At 44.5% G+C, this 19,261-nt stretch overlaps 1 non-coding gene across 1 annotated transcript; it reads left to right on the plus strand.

Moving 5' to 3' along the window:
• Positions 1–18,386: 18,386 nt before the first annotated feature.
• On the plus strand, positions 18,387–18,459 carry trnav-uac (transfer RNA valine (anticodon UAC)). The gene has a single exon. It is a non-coding gene; the product is annotated as a tRNA-Val (tRNA).
• The last annotated feature ends 802 nt before the right edge of the window (positions 18,460–19,261 follow it).

A 19,261-nucleotide genomic window follows, 5' to 3' on the forward strand; every position in this document is an offset into this window, starting at 1 on the left:
GATTAACATGTATATCGAAATCGGAACCATAACGTATTTGACTTCTCCGGTTAAAATTCGCAAGGATTTGTCTAAATGCTGTTGTTAATTATATGTCTAATTATTGCATGATTAATAACTCTGACATTTAATGTTGCGAACCCTTTTACTGCACTGCGCGTTCTGCAGCTGTGCTTGGAGCGCCGTCCCCTTCAATCCATCGCTCACAGGGACAGTTCCATTCAGCGTTTCAATTCTCTTGCCCTTGGTGAAATGTCATAGATTGAAAGCGACGTGTCTCACCCCAAGCTGGTCACCGACTCGCTAACCGCTGCACAGTGACCACACTCTGCTCCCGTAAGATGGATGCCCAGGAGCTGTTTCAAGCTCGAGTGCAGTTACAAGCAGAACTCATTCAAAGAAAGTCCAAGACATTGAGGAGCCTGAGTCTTTGCACCGAACTCCTTCCCAAAGAGTTCAGATTCATGTGTGGGGCATTTCGGCTCACCTTTCCCCACATTGCAACACTTCAAAGGTACTTCAATGTTTATAAAGCGCTTTGGGATGTCCTGAGTTCATGAAAAGCGCTGTATCAATGCAAGTCATGCTTTTCAACAGTTTCAACTGCAAGTGCAAAATCCGCGGACAAAAGAAGGGCATGTCGGGGATTTGAACCCAGAATATTAGCCCAGAAATTCGTGTCTCCGGCACTTCCGTTCCCCTGAACGAAGAGGTTCAGAGGTCGAACGCGTGCGCGGGAGAGGCTGCGCGTGCGCTTTGAACTTAGGTTTTGTTTGCAGGTTTTCCCGGGATCGTTAGCCTGCAGGATTTAGAAATGTCAAAAGCAGGTGTAAGGCCTGCTGTTTACAAGGTAAGTGGTCAATTAATTAAAATTAAAACATTTTTTCCACAGGTTTATTATTTTTAAATACTTTAAAGCAAGGTAAGTTTATTTTTAGCCCTGTTAGAATATAAAATTATTTTTTTCAAAAATTTAAATTATTGTTTAAAATAGTTGTTTAATGTAATTTATAGTTTATTTTAAAAAGTGTGATATTTTTTTAAATTATTTGAAGGTTTAATGATATTTTGGGGCCGTAGTATTTATAAGTCTTGACAGGTCTTCCTGTCAGATTTATGAATGGGCTTTCCCTCCTCCGATTGGCTGCCCATGGCTCACGTGATCCCAGGGGACGCATCGCACTAACTGCGCCCCTGCGATACGAAGCACTGCGCGCCGGCAGCTGGACCAGGCCCTGGATCGGAATTCCACGGGGCCCTACAGCTCAACTGCCAGCCCGCGAGCTAAGTGCAGGTCAGGGGCTTACACCCACGGGAAGCCCCCGACCCGAATTTCTGGGCCAATATCTCGCAAGTTTCAACCAGCGAGAATCATACCTGTCTTGCTTTGCACACTTTGTTCAAAATAATAACTTGCAGGACAATGGAGTATTGCAGTTTAAACTCCTTTATGAAGCTTTAGGTCTGATCTTACTCACAGCAGTACCGTGGGGACAAGATGGAGTAAGGACCCCTAGCCTGGGTCTTCAAAACAATAGCAGTCCTTACAGATGCCTGCAGGCCAATGACAACTCAGCATGTGATCACATGTGAATATACTAGGTATTCCTTACAGATGCCTGCGGGCCAATGAAAATTCAATATGCAAATGTTACATCCCCTTTCTTTTAAAAGAAAAATGTTATGCTTTACTTTTAAACTTTTCCTCTACATAATGTTCTCAGTAGCATCAACATATAAGTAAACTCAGCATTTAACTAGCAGTGAAAACATCTCAACGTTTCAATAACGATGTACAGTTTTTTTAAAGGCAGCGATCCACCGACACCCTTTGACATTTCACAAGGCAAGGATAACTCTAGGCTTGACCTTTCGTCCCGACCTTGTGTGGTATGGAACTGAGCATGCCTCTGAATCGGTCAACAATTCAGGTTCAGGTTTAGGTTCAGGTAAGTATGATTTGTTTTGTGTATTGCTCTGTTCATCACACTCTGTTGAACTGATCCTCTCATCAGAATGACGGTGTTGTTCCTTGGTGTTCCCGAGGTGCCTGCGATTGCGGCGGTACACCTGTCCTTCTGGGGTGCAGACGTGATACGATCCCTCAGTGTCAGCTGGCTGGATGACGACTGCTGGCTTCCAGTAGTCATGCTCCTGGATTCTGATGGATTCTCCATTTTGCAGTGGCGGCAGTAGTCCAGCTGACCTGTCATAATATTTCTTCTGGTGTTGCTGTCTCTGTACACGTTTTGCATGCACTTGCTTGCAGCTGGCGACCTCTGGCTGCAGCTGCTGGTTGGTGCATGGAAGGATTGAGCGAGGTCTGCGGCTCATCAACTGATGTGCTGGTGACTTGAATTGTCAACCGGAGTGTTGCGGTACTCAAGGAGACTGACGTAGGGATCTCTTTTGCCCGCTTTGGCTTTGTCCATGAGTGTTTTTGCAATCTGGACAGCTTTTTCAGCAAGGCCATTACTTTGAGGGTAATGTGGCCTTGATGTGACATGTGTGAAATCCCATGCCTTGGCAAACGACTCGAACTCTTTTGATTTATATTGGGGGCCATTGTCTGAGACTAAAGTCTCTACCATGCCATGCTTGGCAAAGGCTGCCTTTTGCTTGTGGATCACAGCTGCAGATGTGGTGCTGTGAAGCATGTCCAGTTCAAAAAATCTGCTGTTGTAATCAACAGTCACTATGTAGTCCTCGTTGTTCCATGTGAACAGATCAATTGCCGTGACCTGCAAGGGCCTGTCTGGGATACGGTGAGGTATCATGGGCTCTTTGACATTTGATGGGCGGCGTTCGCGACAAATGGAACATTTTCCGACAATGTCCTCAATATGTTTGCACATTCCGGGCCAAAACATAATGTCACGTGCTCTTTGTTTGCATTTTTCCATGCCCATATGTCCAGCATGAATTTCTGTCAACATCTCTTCTCTGAGACTGGTAGGAATGACGATTTTCTCCCCTTTGAAGACGATTCTGTTGATTTGTGACAGTTTGTCTCTGTGGTTCCAGAATTCAGAAATGCTCTGATGGCGTTTCCTCCTTTCCTCAGGCCATCCTTCATGTATGACTTTGGTCCTGGTTCTCTGGTGATTAGGTCTTTCATTTTCTGAAATGCTGTGTCATGTTCTTTGTCCCACAGGAACTCATTGGATTGTTTGAGCAACTGACGCATGGGTGCGTTGATTTCGGAGAGACTCAGGGCAAACTTGGCTAAGTAGTTAACCATGCCTAGTACTGTCTCTAGCTCTGCGTGGTTCTTTTGGCGTGTAGACTTTCTTTTACCATCGTAAGGGTTAAAATCAAGATTAAAATGGCTGATCATCCAAATTCAGTACCCTGTCCCTGCGTTCTCCGCATACCCCTTGATCCATTTAGCCTTAAGAAATACATCTAACTCAGTGAAGTGAAATAAAGAGCAATTAAAGAACAAGGTAGAAGCCGCTGTGGCTCTTTTGACAGGAGAATAAATTCGCCTCTGGTTGCTCGTCACAGCAAGTTTAAAAAATATATGTTTCCAGCCGGGCTCGAGCCTGATAACCGTTACAATCTGTAGCAGCAGCAGAGGGCGACTGAGTCAGTTAACTCCCTCTGTGCTGATCGGCAATGTGTTGCCTCAATTTAAACAGCTTCTGTCCCACACTGAATGCTCTCAGTCCTTCTCCCCCGCTGCCCTTTATAAAAAATGTCACTGATTCCCCCACACACCCCTAACGTGAATCCTTCCACATCCTGACAGTGGAGCCAGCTGGAGCTCCCACTGTCTCACCGCGATCAGTGATCTCACCCAGTTTGCAAAATTAAACGCGGAACAAATGTCACGCAAAGAGCGTCTGTAACCGAAATCTGTAACAGAAAGTAATGGATTTATTAACCAAGATTAAAGCAATTATTACTCGTCTCACAGACTTGAATTATCTTTCTGCAATTTACTGTTCCCAAATCTTTTGTCAACACAAATTCCTTGATTGAGAATCGAAAGCGGGTGAGTGTCATTCGACCACCAGGAACCAGGTATGATACTTCTGTATATATGAACTTGAATACACAATCGAAGCTGTTTAGACCTCGGGGCGCAACGGTAGCGCGTCTGACTTCAGATCAGCGGGCTGCGTGTTCAAATCACGTCGGGGTCACTGTCCTTTTCCAGCTCATATCAGTCTGGACAATTAATATCTTATTTGTTAACTCACAACAATGAGTACTTCTATTAGATATATTTTTTATATTGCTCCTGGGATGTAGGTCTCGCTGGCAAGGCCAGCATTTATTGCCCATCACTGGGGTGGTGGTGAAACACTGTAGTCGCCTTTCACCACTTACAGATCTACACCATAGAATCAGAGAATGGATACAGCACAGATGGAGGCCATTCGGCCCGTCCAGCCCGTGCCGGCTCTCTGCAACAGCCCTTCAGCTAGCCCTACTCCCCCGCCCTTTCCCCGTAGCCCTGCACTTTTTATTCCCTTCAGGCACTTATCCAAGATTTACATTCATCTGTGTTATTGATTTATTTATTTGGGTGAATCTGTCTCATTCAAAAAGCATCTTCTGGCTCTTTATGTCTGTATTCCTTTTAAATGCCACGCAAATACATTTATATAGAACACAGATACACACAAATACATTGAGAAATAACACACAGATACAATCCCATTTATTCATCACCAGCCCACTGATGCACACAAAATCCATTTAGAAGTATCTCTCGTTCAAACCTGATGCATATGATAAAAGTCAAGAAATTAAATGTACAACTGACACACAAAGGGAGACTGGATAAGCACTTGAGGGAAATAAACTTGCAGAGCTACGGGGTTGGAGCGGGGGGAATGAGGCTTACTGGATTGCTCTACAGAGAGCCGGCACGGACTGGAAGGGCCGAATGGCCTCCTTCTGTGCCGTTATGATTCTATGACTCAATGACATGCAAAGGATCGCACTCAGAACACAAACACTCGCTTGATATAGAAACGTGCCACCCATGTACACCCACTTACAGTTCATATTGTCACACGAAGCTGGTTCCATTTCTGTGAAAAGTCTACACGCCAAAAGTTTAATTGTTTTTCACAAGTTGCCCTCCCTGTTGTGTATTTCGAGCAGTTTCCTACTTTCACAGTGGCGATTCTGGGGCTGGGTGCGTGTCATAAACACTCAACATTTTAAACCAAGGCTCCTAAAATACAATGAGCTAGGGATAAAGGCTCATCACATGCTCAGAGCTAAATAAATGATTGAATTTCTACAAAATAACTTTTAACAGAAATGGATGAAGAAATGTGATTGTATCTGTGTGTTATTTCTCAATGGGTGTGTGTGTATTGGTGTTCTGTATAAATGTATTTGCGTGGCATTTAAAGGTAAGACACACATAAGTAGCCAGAACATGCTTTTTGAATGAGACAGATTCACCCAAATAAATGAATAAATAACGCAGATGCATGTAAATCTTGGATAAGTGCCTGAAGGAAATAAAATGTGCAGGGCTACGGGGAGAGGGCGGCGGAGTGGGACTAGCTGAAGGGCTCTTGCAGAGAGCCGGCACGGGCTGGACGGGCCGAATGGCCTCCTTCTGTGCTGTATCCATTCTCTGCTTCTATGGTGTAGATCTGTAAGTGGTGAAAGGCGACAACAGTGACACACCGTCACCTCAGGCATTGGCAATAAATGCTTGCCTTGCCAGCGAGACCTACATCTAACCAATATAAAACATACATCTGACACAATTTCTCTTTGTTGTGAGTTAACAATTAAGATATTAATTGTCCAGACTGATATGAGCTGTAAATGAACAGTGACCCCGACGTGATTTGAACATGCAGCCTTCTGATACCAGGTATAGCAATTTGGATACTGTTGAGGGGGATGACTCACCAGGGGAAGGCAGCAGCAGCCAACTTCCTGGCACTGGGTGTGCTCCTGCTGCCCAGGAAGGGAGGAAAAAGAGTGGGAGAGCAATAGTGGTAGGGGATTCGAAAGTAAGGGGAACAGATAGGCGTTTCTGTGGCCGTAGACGTGAATCCAGAATGGTTTGTTGCCTCCCTGGTGCCAGGGTCAAGGATGTCACTGAGCGGCTGCAGGGCATTCTGGAGGGGGAAGGTGAACAGCTAGAGGTCGTGGTCCACATTGGTACCAACGACATAGGTAAAAAGAGGGATGAGGTCCTGCAGCAAGAATTTAGGGAGCTAGGTGGAAGATTAAGGAGCAGGACCTCAAAGGTTGTAATCTCTGGATTACTCCCGGTGCCACGTGCTAGTGAGTATAGGAATAGGAAGATAGAACAGATGAATGCGTAGCTAAAGGGATGGTGCAGGAGGGAGGGCTTTAGTTTCCTGGATCACTGGGTTTGCTTCTGGGAAAGGTGGGACTTGTACAAGTCGGACGGTTTACACCTGAACCAGAGGGGAACCAATATCCTTGCGGGGAGGTTTGCTAGCACTGCTGGAGGGGGGGAGGGTTTAACTAACTTGGCAGGGGGATGGGATACAGAGTGGAGCTATAGTAGGGGGTGATTTACAGCCAAATACGGAGGAAAAAACAAGTCAGCTGGGAAGGCAGAGCAAATATGTGAAGGCAAAAGGGAATACGGCATGGCTGGAAGGCATTTATGTTAATGCAAGGAGTCTTGCAAATAAGGTGGATGAACTGAAGTTGTTGTTGAACACATGGGAGTAGGATATTGTTGCTATCACGGAGACATGGTTGAGGGAGGGTCAGGACTGGCAGCTCAATATTCCGGGGTATAGAATCTTCAGGCGAGACAGAGGGGGGTGTAAAAGGGGAGGGGGTGTTCCAATATTAATTAAGGAGTCAATTACTGCTGTAAGGAGGGACGATATATTAGCGGGTTCCTCTAATGAGGCAATATGGGTAGAACTTAAAAACAAAAAGGTGGCAAGCACTTTGCTGGGAGTGTACGATAGGAACCCAAACAGTCAGGGGAGTTAGAGGAACAGATATGTAGGCAAATCTCAGAGAAGTGCGAAAATAATAGGGTAATAATAGTGGGGGATTTCAAATTCCCCAATGTTAATTGGGATAGTCAGAGTGTGAAAGGCTTAGAGGGTGCAGAATTCTTAAAGTGCATCCAGGAGAGCTTATTGAGCCAACATGTAGAAAGTCCTACAAGAGAGGGGGCGGTACTGGACCTAATTCGAGGGAATGTATCCGGGCAAGTGGTGGATGTGTCAGTAGGAGAGCATTTTGGCGACAGTGACCATAATTCGGTGAGATTTAAGGAGGTCATGGAAAAAGACAAAGACGGCCCGGAAATAAGGGTTCTAAATTGGGGGAAGGCCGATTTTAATATGATAAGGCAGGATCTGGCCAAAGTGCACTGGGAGCAGCTACTTATAGGAAAATCCACATCAAAACAGTGGGAGACTTTCAGAAGGGAAATAGAGAGAGTACAATGCCGACATGTTCCTGTAAAGGTTAAGGGTGGGACCAACAAGTAAAGGGAACCTTGGATGACAAGGGATATACAAAAATGCATTAGGAAAAAAAGGGGGCTTTTGGCAATTTCAAAAGACTAAAGTCGTAGGAAGCCCTAGAGGAGTATAAAAAGTGCAGGGGCTTGCATAAAATAGAAATTAGGAGGGCGAGGAGGGGCCATGAAATAACACTGGCGAGCAAAATAAAGGAAAATCCTAAGATGGTTTATAAGTATATTAAGGGCAAGAGGATAACCAGGGATAGGGTAGGGCCGATTAGGGACCAAAGTGGCAATCTATGTGTCGAGCCAGATGATGTAGGCGGGGTTTTAAATGATTTTTTTGCTTCTGTGTTCACTATGGAGAAAGACGATGCAGACATAGAAATCGGGCAAGGGGACTGTGACATACTTGAACATATTAGCATCGAGAGGGAGGAGGTACTAGCGGTTCTGGCAGGCCAAAAAGTGGATGAATCCCCAGGCCCGGACGAGATGTATCCCAGGCTGTTGTGTGAGGCAAAGGAGGAGATTGCAGGGGCTCTGACACAAATTTTCAGAACCTCTCTGGCCACAGGGGATGTACCAGAGGACTGGAGAACAGCTAACGTAGTACCATTATTCAAGAAGGGTAGCAGGGATAAACCAGGGAATTACAGGCCAGTGAGCCTAACATCTGTGGTAGGGACATTATTGGATAAAATTCTGAGGGTCAAAATTCGTCACCACTTGGAGAGGCAAGGATTAATCGGGGATATTCAGCATGGCTTTGTCAAGGGTAAATCATGTCTGACCAATCTGATTGAATTTTTCGAGGGGGTGACTAGGTGTGTGGATGAGGGAAATGCTGTGGATGTGTTTAACATGGACTTCAGTAAAGCTTTTGTCAAAGTCCAGCATAGGAGACTGGTCAAGAAGGTAAGAGCCCATGGGATCCAGGGTGCCTTGGCGCATTGGATCCTAAACTGGCTGAGTGGCAGGAGGCAGAAGGTGATGGTCGAAGGTTGCTTTTGTGACTGGAAGCCTGTGTCCAATGGGGTACCTCATCTACATAAATGATTCGGATGAGAATGTAAAAGGTATGATCAGTAAGTTCGCAGATGACACGAAAATTGGTGGGGTGGTAAATTGTGAGGAGGAAAGCCTCAGTCTACAGGACGATATAAACGGGTTGGTCAGATGGGCGGAAAAGTGGCAAATGGAATTTAACCCTGAAAAGTGCGAGGTGATGCATTTTGGACGAACAAATAAGGCAAGGGAATACACAATGAGTGATAGGACCCTAGGAAGTACAGAGGGTCAGAGGGACCTTGGTGTACATGTACATAGATCCCTGAAGGCAGCGGAACAGGTAGATACGGTGGTTAAAAAGGCATATGGGATACTTGCCTTCATTAGCCAAGGCATAGAATATAAGAGCAGGGAGGTTATGATGGAGCTGTACAAAACGCTGGTGAGGCCACAGCTGGAGTACTGTGTGCAGTTCTGGTCGCCTCACTATAGGAAGGATGTGATTGCTTTGGAGAGGGTGCAGAGAAGATTCACCAGGATGTTAACTCGGATGGAGCGCCTCAGCTATGAAGAGAGGCTAAACAGGCTGGGGTTGTTTTCCTTGGAGCAAAGAAGGCTGAGGGGGACCTGATTGAGGTGTACAAAATGATGAGGGGCATAGATAGGGTAGATAAAGAGGAACTTTTCCCCTTAGTAGGGGGGTCAATAACAAGGGGGCATAGATTCAGGGTAAGGGGCAGGAGATTTAGAGGGGATTTGAGGAGGAACTTTTTCACCCAGAGGTTGGTTGGAATCTGGAGCTCACTGCCCGAAAGGGTGGTAGAGGCAAGAACCCTCACAACATTCAAGAAGCATTTGGATGAGCACTTGAAATGCCATTGCATACAAGGCTATGGACCAAATGCTGGAAAATGTGATTAGACTGGACAGGGATTGATGGACGGCGCAGACACGATGGGCCGACGGGCCTCTTTCTGTGCTGTAAAACTCTATGACTCTATGACTCTATAATCTGGAGTCAGACGCGCTACCGTTGCGCCACGAGGTCTCGACAACTTTTTTTGTGCATTCAGGTTCATATATACAGAAGTATCATACCTGGTCCGTGGTGGTCGAATGACACTCACCTGCTTTCGATTCACAATCAAGGAATTCATCTTGACATAAGATTTGGGAACAGTGCATTGCAGAAAGATAATTCAAGTCTGTGAGACGAGTAATAATTGCTTTAATCTTGGCTAATAAATCCATCACTTTCTGTTACAGATTTCGGTTACAGACGCTCTTTGCGTGGCATTTGTTCCGCGTTTAATTTTACAAACTGGGTGAGATCGCTGATCGCGGGGAGACAGTGGGAGCTTCAGCGGCCCCACTGTCAGGATGTGGAAGGATTCATGTTAGGGGTGTGTGGGGGAATTAGTGACATTATTTGTAAAGGGCAGCGGGGGAGAAGGACTGAGAGCATTCAGTGTGGGACAGAAGGTGTTTAAAGTGAGGCAACACATTGCCGATCCGCACAGAGCACGTTAACTGACTCAGTACCACTGTGCTGCTGCTACAGAGCCGGTGGTTTCCACATTGCAGCGGTTATCAGGTTCGTGCCCGGGTGGAAACATATATGTTTTAAACTTGCTGTGGCGAAAAACTAGAGGCGAATTTATTCTCCTGTCAAATGGGCCACAGCGGTTTCTACCTTGTTCTTTAATTGCACTTTATTTTACTTCACTGAGTTAGATATATTTCTTAAGGCTAAAGGGATCAAGGGATATGGGGAGAAGGCAGGGACAGGGTACTGAATTTGGATGATCAGCCATGATCTCATTGAATGACGGAGCAGGCTCCTAGTACCGACCCCTGGGGAACACCACTGTGTACCTTCCTCCAGTCAGAGAAACAACAGTTTAGCACTACTCTCTGTTTCCTGTCAGTTAGCCAATTTGACATCCATGCTGCCACTGTCCCTTTTATTCCATGGGCTTCAGCTTTGCCGGCAAGCCTGTTACGTGGCACTTTATCAAATGCCTTTTGGAAGTCCATGTCCACCACATCAAATGAATTTCCCTCATCAACCCTCTCTTTCACCTCATCAAAAAATTCAATCAAGTTGGGAAAAGACGAGTTGCGTTTAACAAATCCGAGCAGACTTTCCTTAATTAATCCACACTTGTCCAAGTGACTGGTCATTTTGTGCAGGGTTATACTTTCTAAAAGCTTCCTCACTACCGACGTTAAGCTGACTGGCATGCAGTTGCTGGGTTGAAACTTATACACTTTTTTCAACAAGGGTGTAACATTTGCAATCCTCCAGACGTCTGGCACCACCCCATATCCAATGAGTATTGGAAGATTATGGTCAGTACCTCCGTAATTCCCACCTTTACTCCCCTCAGCATCCTAGGATCCATTTCAACGGGTCCTGGTACAGCCAGCTTTCTAGTACCTCCTCTTTATCAATTTTTATCCCATCCAATATTCAACTACAGCTCATTAACTGTAGCAGTGGGCCCGGGCGGCGCTTCAGTAGACAGTTCGAAAAGGCAAAGTCACTGTCTCGGTCTTAAGTGCTCTGCTCATCAAGAACAACCACACAAACAAAATGGTTTTACAATGCTTACCTCTTATCTCCATTCAAATTTATCAGTTGGCTCGTTGGTATGATTCTCGCTTCGGGGTTATTGGTTGAAACTTGCGGGAGATCTCGGACGAGCCCTTATTTTGCCCGCGAATTATGAACTTGCTGTTCGAACTTCTGGAAAAAAAAACACTGGCTTTGATACAGAGCTTTTCACGAACTCAGGACGTCCCAAAGGTCTTTAACCCCATTGAAGTCCCTTTGAAGATTTGTAATGTGGGGAAAAATGTGCCCAAATCGCCCCCACATTAATCTCAACTCTTTGGAAAGGAGTTCGGTGCAAAGACTCAGGCGCCTCAATGATGTGGACTTTCTTTGAATGAGTTCTGCTTGTAACTGCACTCGAGCTTGAAACAGCTCCTGGGCCTCCACCTCACGGGAGCAGAGTGTGGTCGCTGTGCAGCGGTTAGCGAGTCGGTGACGAGCTTGGGGTTGAGACACGTCGCTTTCAATCTATGAAATTTCACCAAGGCCCAGAGAAAAGAAATGCTGAATGGAACAGTCCCTGTGAGCGATGGATTGAAGGGGACGACGCTCCGAGCTCAGCTGGAGAACGCGCAGTGCAGTAAAAGGGTTCGCAACCGTAAATGTCAGATTTATTAATCATGCAATAATTAGAAGTATAATTAACAACAGCTCTTAAACAAATCTTTGCGAATTTTAACCGAGGAACTCCAACACGTTATAGTTCCGAGTTCGATATACAAGTTAATCAAACCTTTAACGAATTCTAAAGTATCTGTTCCAAACTTTTGATATATTTTCCTTACCTCTACTACGTGACAATGTGCAAGTTTAATAGTGTAACCTAACACAACTGCCCACCTTCTGATGGAAGGTATTCGACCGGAAACGTTAAATCTGCTTCTCTCTCCACAGCTGCTACCTGACCTGTTGAGTGTTTCCAGCACTTTTTATTTTTATTACCCGACCTTGTTACCAGAGTATCACTTCCCTTATCCCCTTACCACACTCCTTCCTTACATGTAGCCTTGTCCGACAAACAGGCTCCATTCGCACAACTGGATGTTCTGCTTCAGGCATTCATTGGAACTATAAGGGGAACCAGTGGAGGCAGCATATTTGGATTTCCAAAAGGCAATTCGATAAGCAAACACGTAAAAGCTTGTTACACAAGATAAGGGCTCATGGGACTGGAGGTAATGTATTAGCAAGAATAGAGGATTGCTTAACGGACAGAAAATAGAGAGCAGGAATTATCGGGTCATTTTCAGATTGGCAGGCTGTAACTCGTGGGGTGCCACAAGGATCAAGTGCGCATGCTTCAGCTATTTACAGTCGATATTACTGACTTAGATGAAGGGACAGAGTGTAATGTATCCAAGTTTTCTAATGATCCAAAGCTAGGTGGGAAAGTAAGCTGTGAGAAGGACACAAAGAGCCTACAATGGGATATAGACAGATTAAGTGAGTGGGCGGGCAAGAAGGTGCCAGATGGAATATAATGTAGGGAAATGTGAGGTTATTCACTTTGGTAGGAAGAATAGACGCACAGAATAATTTTAAATGGTGCAAAGCAATTAATTATTTCGTTCTGCAAATGAAAGTTATGGGGTAAGTAATGGTAATTTATACAATTCTAATTTTTTCAAATCAGCTGAATGTAGTCAATTTGATCAGGTTGTGATTTAAAAACTGTTATAAAAGTCACTTTCCTGACCAGGAATCGAAATCGTGTTGCGGAGGTGAAAGGACTGGTTTTCTGAATCATTTAAAGGTGATCGCTGTGAATCACGCAGCATAGGTTTAAAATCACGGCTACAATTTGTTTCGGTGTAGAAGAACGGGATTGAATATGACTATAAAATCACCATACAACGCCCGCGGAGAGAGTGGGTTCGAGCTTACAATTAAGTTAAGTCTGCGAAGTTACCGCTGAGCTGATGCTGAGGCCGATCAAAGAATGAGAAACCGCTCAATATAAAGGATGAGCTCACAAACCTCAGGCACAGTGCAGTCTGGTCAACGTCAAGCCCCTCCTTTCTTATTCAGAGACATGAGCGGGAGTCAGACGCCAAAAACTTGAATTAAAGGCACAGATACGAGTAGCACTTCCAAATCTTTTCACTGTAAAATTATTTCACTTTATTTAATGGCTGACTGCATTGAATCTGAAAATGATCACCATGAGATTTTATGTTCGCTGCTGATTCGCTTTTCCGTGGACACTAACGCTCCGGTTTCCGTAGTGCAGCGACTGTCATGTTCGCCTCCTACATGAACAGTTCCCACATCGAGCCCGGGTGGATATGTTCGAGTGGAACCTTTTTATTCTGCGCAATAACCGGTCCGGTTATATTGAACAAAATATGCCCCAGATTCCTGATGTCGTAAGTAATGAACATTTTAAACCAGCCTCCTAAAATATGATGGGCCTTGAAATTGCGATCGGAGGTTTGGCTCCGGCTTACGCCTCCGAACCGAGAAACAAATCACAATTAACTGGTGTCTCCGGAGCTTCGCACACTTGCGGTCTTGGGCCTGCTGGCGTATGCCTGCATAAAGGCCCACGGATACCATTGGCGCTCACGGTTCGGCAGCATCCCTGGATTCACGTTGGCCAGGCCAACCAATCTAACAGGGGGATTCCTATGATGCTTTATGTACGGAATCCCATAAGCATAATAGAAATCTCCAAATAAATAACATTCCACACCACGGAAGTAAGAATAAATGGTCACATGTTCAAAATAAATGAATTTAATTAAGCATTCAATGGTCTCATTCTGTGACGTTATGACTCCTCTCTGTCGCACAGAACAGTGAGAGGGAAATAGAGGGCGAGCACGATTCCAAGGAGGAACAGGTGCAGGAAGTTTTTATACAGTTCTTCATATGCCAGTAAATCTTTTAAAATTATTTCACTTGAACTTTTCAAAGGAGCATTTCAAGGAGCTGGGAAGAAGTTTAAAATTGGGGTTGTTAAAAAAAAAAAATCCTCCCCGTCGGGTAATTGAACCCCGGTCACTCACGTGACAGGCGAGGATACTCACCACTATACTAACGAGTAACTGAAAATTGCAGTGTTTGATCAGAACTAGAATGGGCCTGTGAACAGAGTGAGAAAGAGACAGAAGGGACAGACAGACAGAGAGAGAGACAGGGACAAAGAGAGAGGCAGAGACAAAGAGAGAGACAGATAGAGACAAAGAAAGAGAGACAAGCACAAAGAGCGAGTGGTCCCAGGGATGAGTTGACTTCAGTTATGTTGAGAGACTGAGAAGCTGGAATTGTTTCCTGCAGAAGGTTAAGAGGAAATTTAATCGAGGTTTCTAAATTTACAAGATGTTTTGATAAGAGTAAATAAGGAGAATCTGTTTCCAGTGGCAGGAGGGTCGGTAACTGCAGGAGACTAATTGAACCTAACCGGCAAAAGTACCAGAGGGGAGATGAGTTTTTTAATAATAATTAAGACAATTTTCCAGGTTAGATGCGTGTTAGAGTTGAAACAAAATTAGTTTAATTTAATAAAAAACTGTTATAAAAATGACTTCCCTGACCGGGAATTGAACCCGGACAGTAAGAGTGCCGAATTCTAATCATGAGACTGCCAGGGAACACTGAAGTAAAGTGACGCAATAATCGTAATTAGAATGAGTCAATCTGTATTGGATACAAATTAATTTCACGTGTTTACATGTAAAGCATTTCATGACTCTGCAGCTTATAGATCTATTTACATTATATCTGAAATATTTTGTCATTTATTGGGGTGCATCTATCTTCATTGGAAACCTCATTAAAGTGCTCGAACCTCTTCTATTTCCATCATGCCGGCTGTGCAAGATCAACAAATCAAATGTAATCTCACACGGCGCGCTGGCATCTTCCAGTTCTATATATGTATATAGAGAATTACTGGTGAAAGGTCATCGACCTAAAGGTTACACATACATGTAAAAATACTGGAGTCAGTTGTGCATTTATTTTCTTTATTTTTATAACATACTTCAGGATATTAACATATAAATATCTGTGTTTGAAACTGTGATTGTCCTAAATGGATTTTGGGTGTATCATTGCGCTGGTGATGAATAAAGGTGAATGTATCTGTGTGTTATTGATCAATGTATTTGTGTGTATCGGTGTTCTGCATAAAGTCATTTGCGTGTAATTTAAAAGTAAGACAGAAATAAATAGCCAGAACATATTTTTGAATGAGACAGCTTCACCCAAATAAATGAATAAATAATACCGATACATGTAAATATTGGATAAGTAACTGAAGGAATAAAGTGTGCAGGCCTACGGGGAAAGGGCGGGGGAGTGGGACTAGCTGAAGGGCTCTTGCAGAGAGCCGGCACGGGCTGGACGGCCGAATGGCCTCTTTCTATGCTGTATCCATTCTCTGATTCTATGATGTTGTTCTGTAAGTGGTGAAAGGCGACTACAGTGGCTGACCAGCACCTCAGGGATGGGCAATAAATGCTGGCCTTGCCAGCGAGACCTACATCCCAGAAACCAATCTAATAAAATACATCTAATTCAAGTTCTCATTGTTGTGAGGTAACCATTAATATGTTAATTATCCAGACTCATATGAGCTGCAAAGCAACCATGGCCCCGACGTCATTTGAACACGCAGCCTCGGGATCAGGCACACTGCCGTTGCGACACGAGGTCTAGACAGCTCCCAATCATATTCAGGTTGATATATATATATATATACAAGAATCATAGCTGGTCCCTGGTGGTCGACTGGAAATCACCCGGTTACGATTCTTAATCAAGGAATTCAGCGTGACAAAAGATTTGGCTACAGTTCACTGTATAAAAGTAATTCTAGTCTGTGAGACGAGTTATAATTGCTTGCATCACCGTTAATAAACCCAGTACTTTCTGTTACAGATTTAGGTTACAGACTCTCTTTGCGGGGCGCTTGTTCTGGGTTTAATATTACAAACTGGGTGACATGGCTGATCGTGATCAGGCAGGGGGAGGCTGAGCGGCCCCACTGTGTGGGTGTGGAAGAGAACACGTTAGGGGTGTGCGGGGGGAATCAGTGACATTTTTTGCAAAGGGCAGCGGAGAAGAAGGACTGAGAGCTTTCAGTGTGGGACAGAAGTTGTTTAAAGTGAGGCAACACATTGCCGATCAGCACAGAGGGAGTTCACTGAGTCAGGTCCCCTCTGCTGCTGCTATAGAGCCGGTGTGTCCGCAGTGTAGCGGTTGTCACGTTGGAGGTTTGGCGAGCAACCAGAGGCGAACTTATCCTCCTGTCAAAAGGGCCACAACGGCTTCTCCCCTGTTCTTTAATTGTTCTTTATTTCACTTCACTGAATAGATAACTTCGAGTGAGAGAAAACCGATCCACAGTGAGACCCATTTCATCTTATGTTCACTTTTAAACACTGGAGTCTCCGAATCGCTGAAGTTCTGAAATGTAATCCATGAATCTGCAGGGTGGCAGTCAGTAAGAAACCGTTTCTGTCTGGATCCAGGAGAGGTGATGGCTTCCGGCTGAAGATTGCCGGTACTGTCGATAGATTTTTGTTCGGTAAGCGTATTCAGGGTTACGTAACCAAAGCGGGTAGATGGAGTGAAGATACAAATCAGCTCTGATTTAATTGAATGGCGCAACAGGCTCGAGGGGCTGAATGGCCTCCTCCTCTTCCTATGGAGTCACTGCAATACAATGCACCCGAGTGCTGGAGGGTTTCCGGTGTGTTGTGGTTATCGCATTCCGGTAACGCACGAAAACTCAATGGTTCGAAAGTGGGTAGAGGCCATTTAATGGCTTTTCTCCATTCAAGTTTAGTGATTATGAAAACTGGAATAATTTGCATGCTTGGCTCAGTATAAATAAAATGCCCATTGACAGGCGAATTATGCCATTCAAATGGCAGCGTTCCAATGAGTGAAGTAATTCTCAATAATATTTCCCAAAAAGGACACAGTTTGGGTTGCGGTACTGTAAGGAGGATTTGGGGAAAGTTGGCGCTGATTTAGGGAATCTCCCACTCGCGTGTCGCTATTTGACGAGCTGGGCATTATTTTATTTAAAAATCGAGGCTGGGAACTTTCTCATTGAGAATGTGGAAAGCAGAACAACACAGATTAATAGGAAAACACAAGGTCGGCGACAGGATTCAAATTGCAGTTTCAATCGGTCTGTCTGGCTGTCCTTTCAATAAGTAATAAAAAAAAGCGCGTCTCTAAAAATGTGCCCACCCTGTTATGATTCAGGAAACTGCACAGGGATATAGAGAAGAGAAAGAGCGAAGGGGAAAATACTGTTTCCAAGGAGAACTAATGCAAGGACTCCTCTGCTGCGCCTGGGGTGGCCTCCTGCAGCCCGGATACATTAACATCCTAACAGCTCATTAACTGTAGGAGTGGGACCGGGCGGCGCTTCAGAAGACAGGCCGAAAAGGCAAAGTCACTGTTTCGGTCTAAAGTGTTCTGCTCATCAAGAATAGCCACACACACACGATGGTTTTACAATGGTTAGCTCCTCACCTGGCTAGGCTTTGAAGCGGCATTCTCGGTAGTCCGATTTTCGCTTCGGTGTTTGTTTCAATTTCCGAGAAGCCCTCGATTCAAATCCCAAACGAGCACTCGTGTCGCCGGCCACTATTCAACTTGCAGTTGAATCTTTTGCAATCACCCTTTAATAACCGATTACCATAATTTACAGAATGCAAAAAAGGCGTAAACGCTCTTCAATGACGCATTTTCCCCTTTGTAAGTTATCAACTGTTAACCATATCTCATTTTACACATTGTATTTTTGGAATCTCGATTAAATTGCTAATTGCTTATGAAAGCAGAAATTTGGCGCAACTTTATATAAAGCGAACAGGATCGTTCACTGCACATAACGAAATCCTAGCGAATGTAAATGTTTCCCGCCCGGGCTCGAACCCGGGACAATTCGCGTGCGAGGCGAACATGATAACATGTACATTACGCCAACCGCTGCGGCATAGCCCACAGATAATAGAATCAGTAGTGAACAAAATATCGCCCAGTGCACATTTTCAGATTCAACGCAGTCAGCTTTTTCATCAATGAAAGAAGTTTTCAGTGAAACGATTTGGAAGTATGTGTTACTCGTATTTGTAGCTTTAATAAAAGTTTGTGACGTTTGACTCCCGCTCATGTCTCTTCTTCCTCTGTTGAATAACAAAGGAGGGGCTGACGTTGACCAGGCTGCACTGCGCCTGATATTTGTGAGCTCCTCCTTTATGTTGACTGATGCTGTTTCAGCTGAACCAATCAGCACAGAGGGGCTTCACTGGTCAGTTCCCCTCTGTTGGAGATACGGACCCAGCAGTTCCCGTAGTGTAGTGGTTATCACGTTCGCTTTACACGCGAAAAGTCTCCGGTTCGAGCCCGGGCGGGAACATTTTGTTTAATGCTGCTGTGGATGAACAACCAGCGGGTTTATTTTAAGTGACAAAAGAAAATTATTGCAAATGCTGTAAATCTCAAATAGAAACGGAAAATGGTGGAACTTCTCAAGAGGTCAGGCAGTATATGTGGATAAAGAAACAGAGTGAACGTTTCAAGTCGATTACACTTCTGTTAGAATTGGGAAACGTGAGAGATGTATGGCTAGTTTATTCTCCTGTCAATAGGGCTACAGCGGCTCCTCCCTTGTTCTTTATTTAACTTCACTAGTCAGATACCTCTGAGTGAGAGAAAACTGATCCACAGTGAGGCCCATTTCATCGTTTGTTCCCTTTTAAACCCTGGAATCTCCGAATCCCTGAAGTTCAGAAATGTAATTAATTGATCTGCAGGGTGGCCGTCAGTGAGAAGCCTTTTCTGCCCGGATCCGGGAGTGCAGCTGGATTCAGGCTCAAGATTGCCGCTACTGGCGATAACTTTTTGTTGGGTAAGGTTATTACGGGTTAAGGAAACAAAGCGTGCAGACGAAATGAAGATACAGATCAACCCTGATCTAATTGAATGGCGCAACAGGATCGAGGGGCTGAATGGCCTCCTCCTGTTCCTATTGAGTCGCTACAATGCAATGTACTCGAGTGTTGGAGGGTTTCCGGTGTGTAATGGTGATCGCTTTCCGAAAACTCAATGGTTCGAAAGTGGGCAGAGGCAATTTAAAGTATTTTCTCCATTCAAGTATAGTAAATATGAAAATTGAAATAGTTTGCATGATTGGTTCAGTATAAATAAAACACGCATTG

The sequence above is a fragment of the Somniosus microcephalus genome, unplaced genomic scaffold (assembly GCF_052327205.1).
Source record: "Somniosus microcephalus isolate GS21.2 unplaced genomic scaffold, FLI_Smic_1.0 scaffold39, whole genome shotgun sequence".
Classification (NCBI taxonomy): Eukaryota; Metazoa; Chordata; class Chondrichthyes; order Squaliformes; family Somniosidae; genus Somniosus; species Somniosus microcephalus.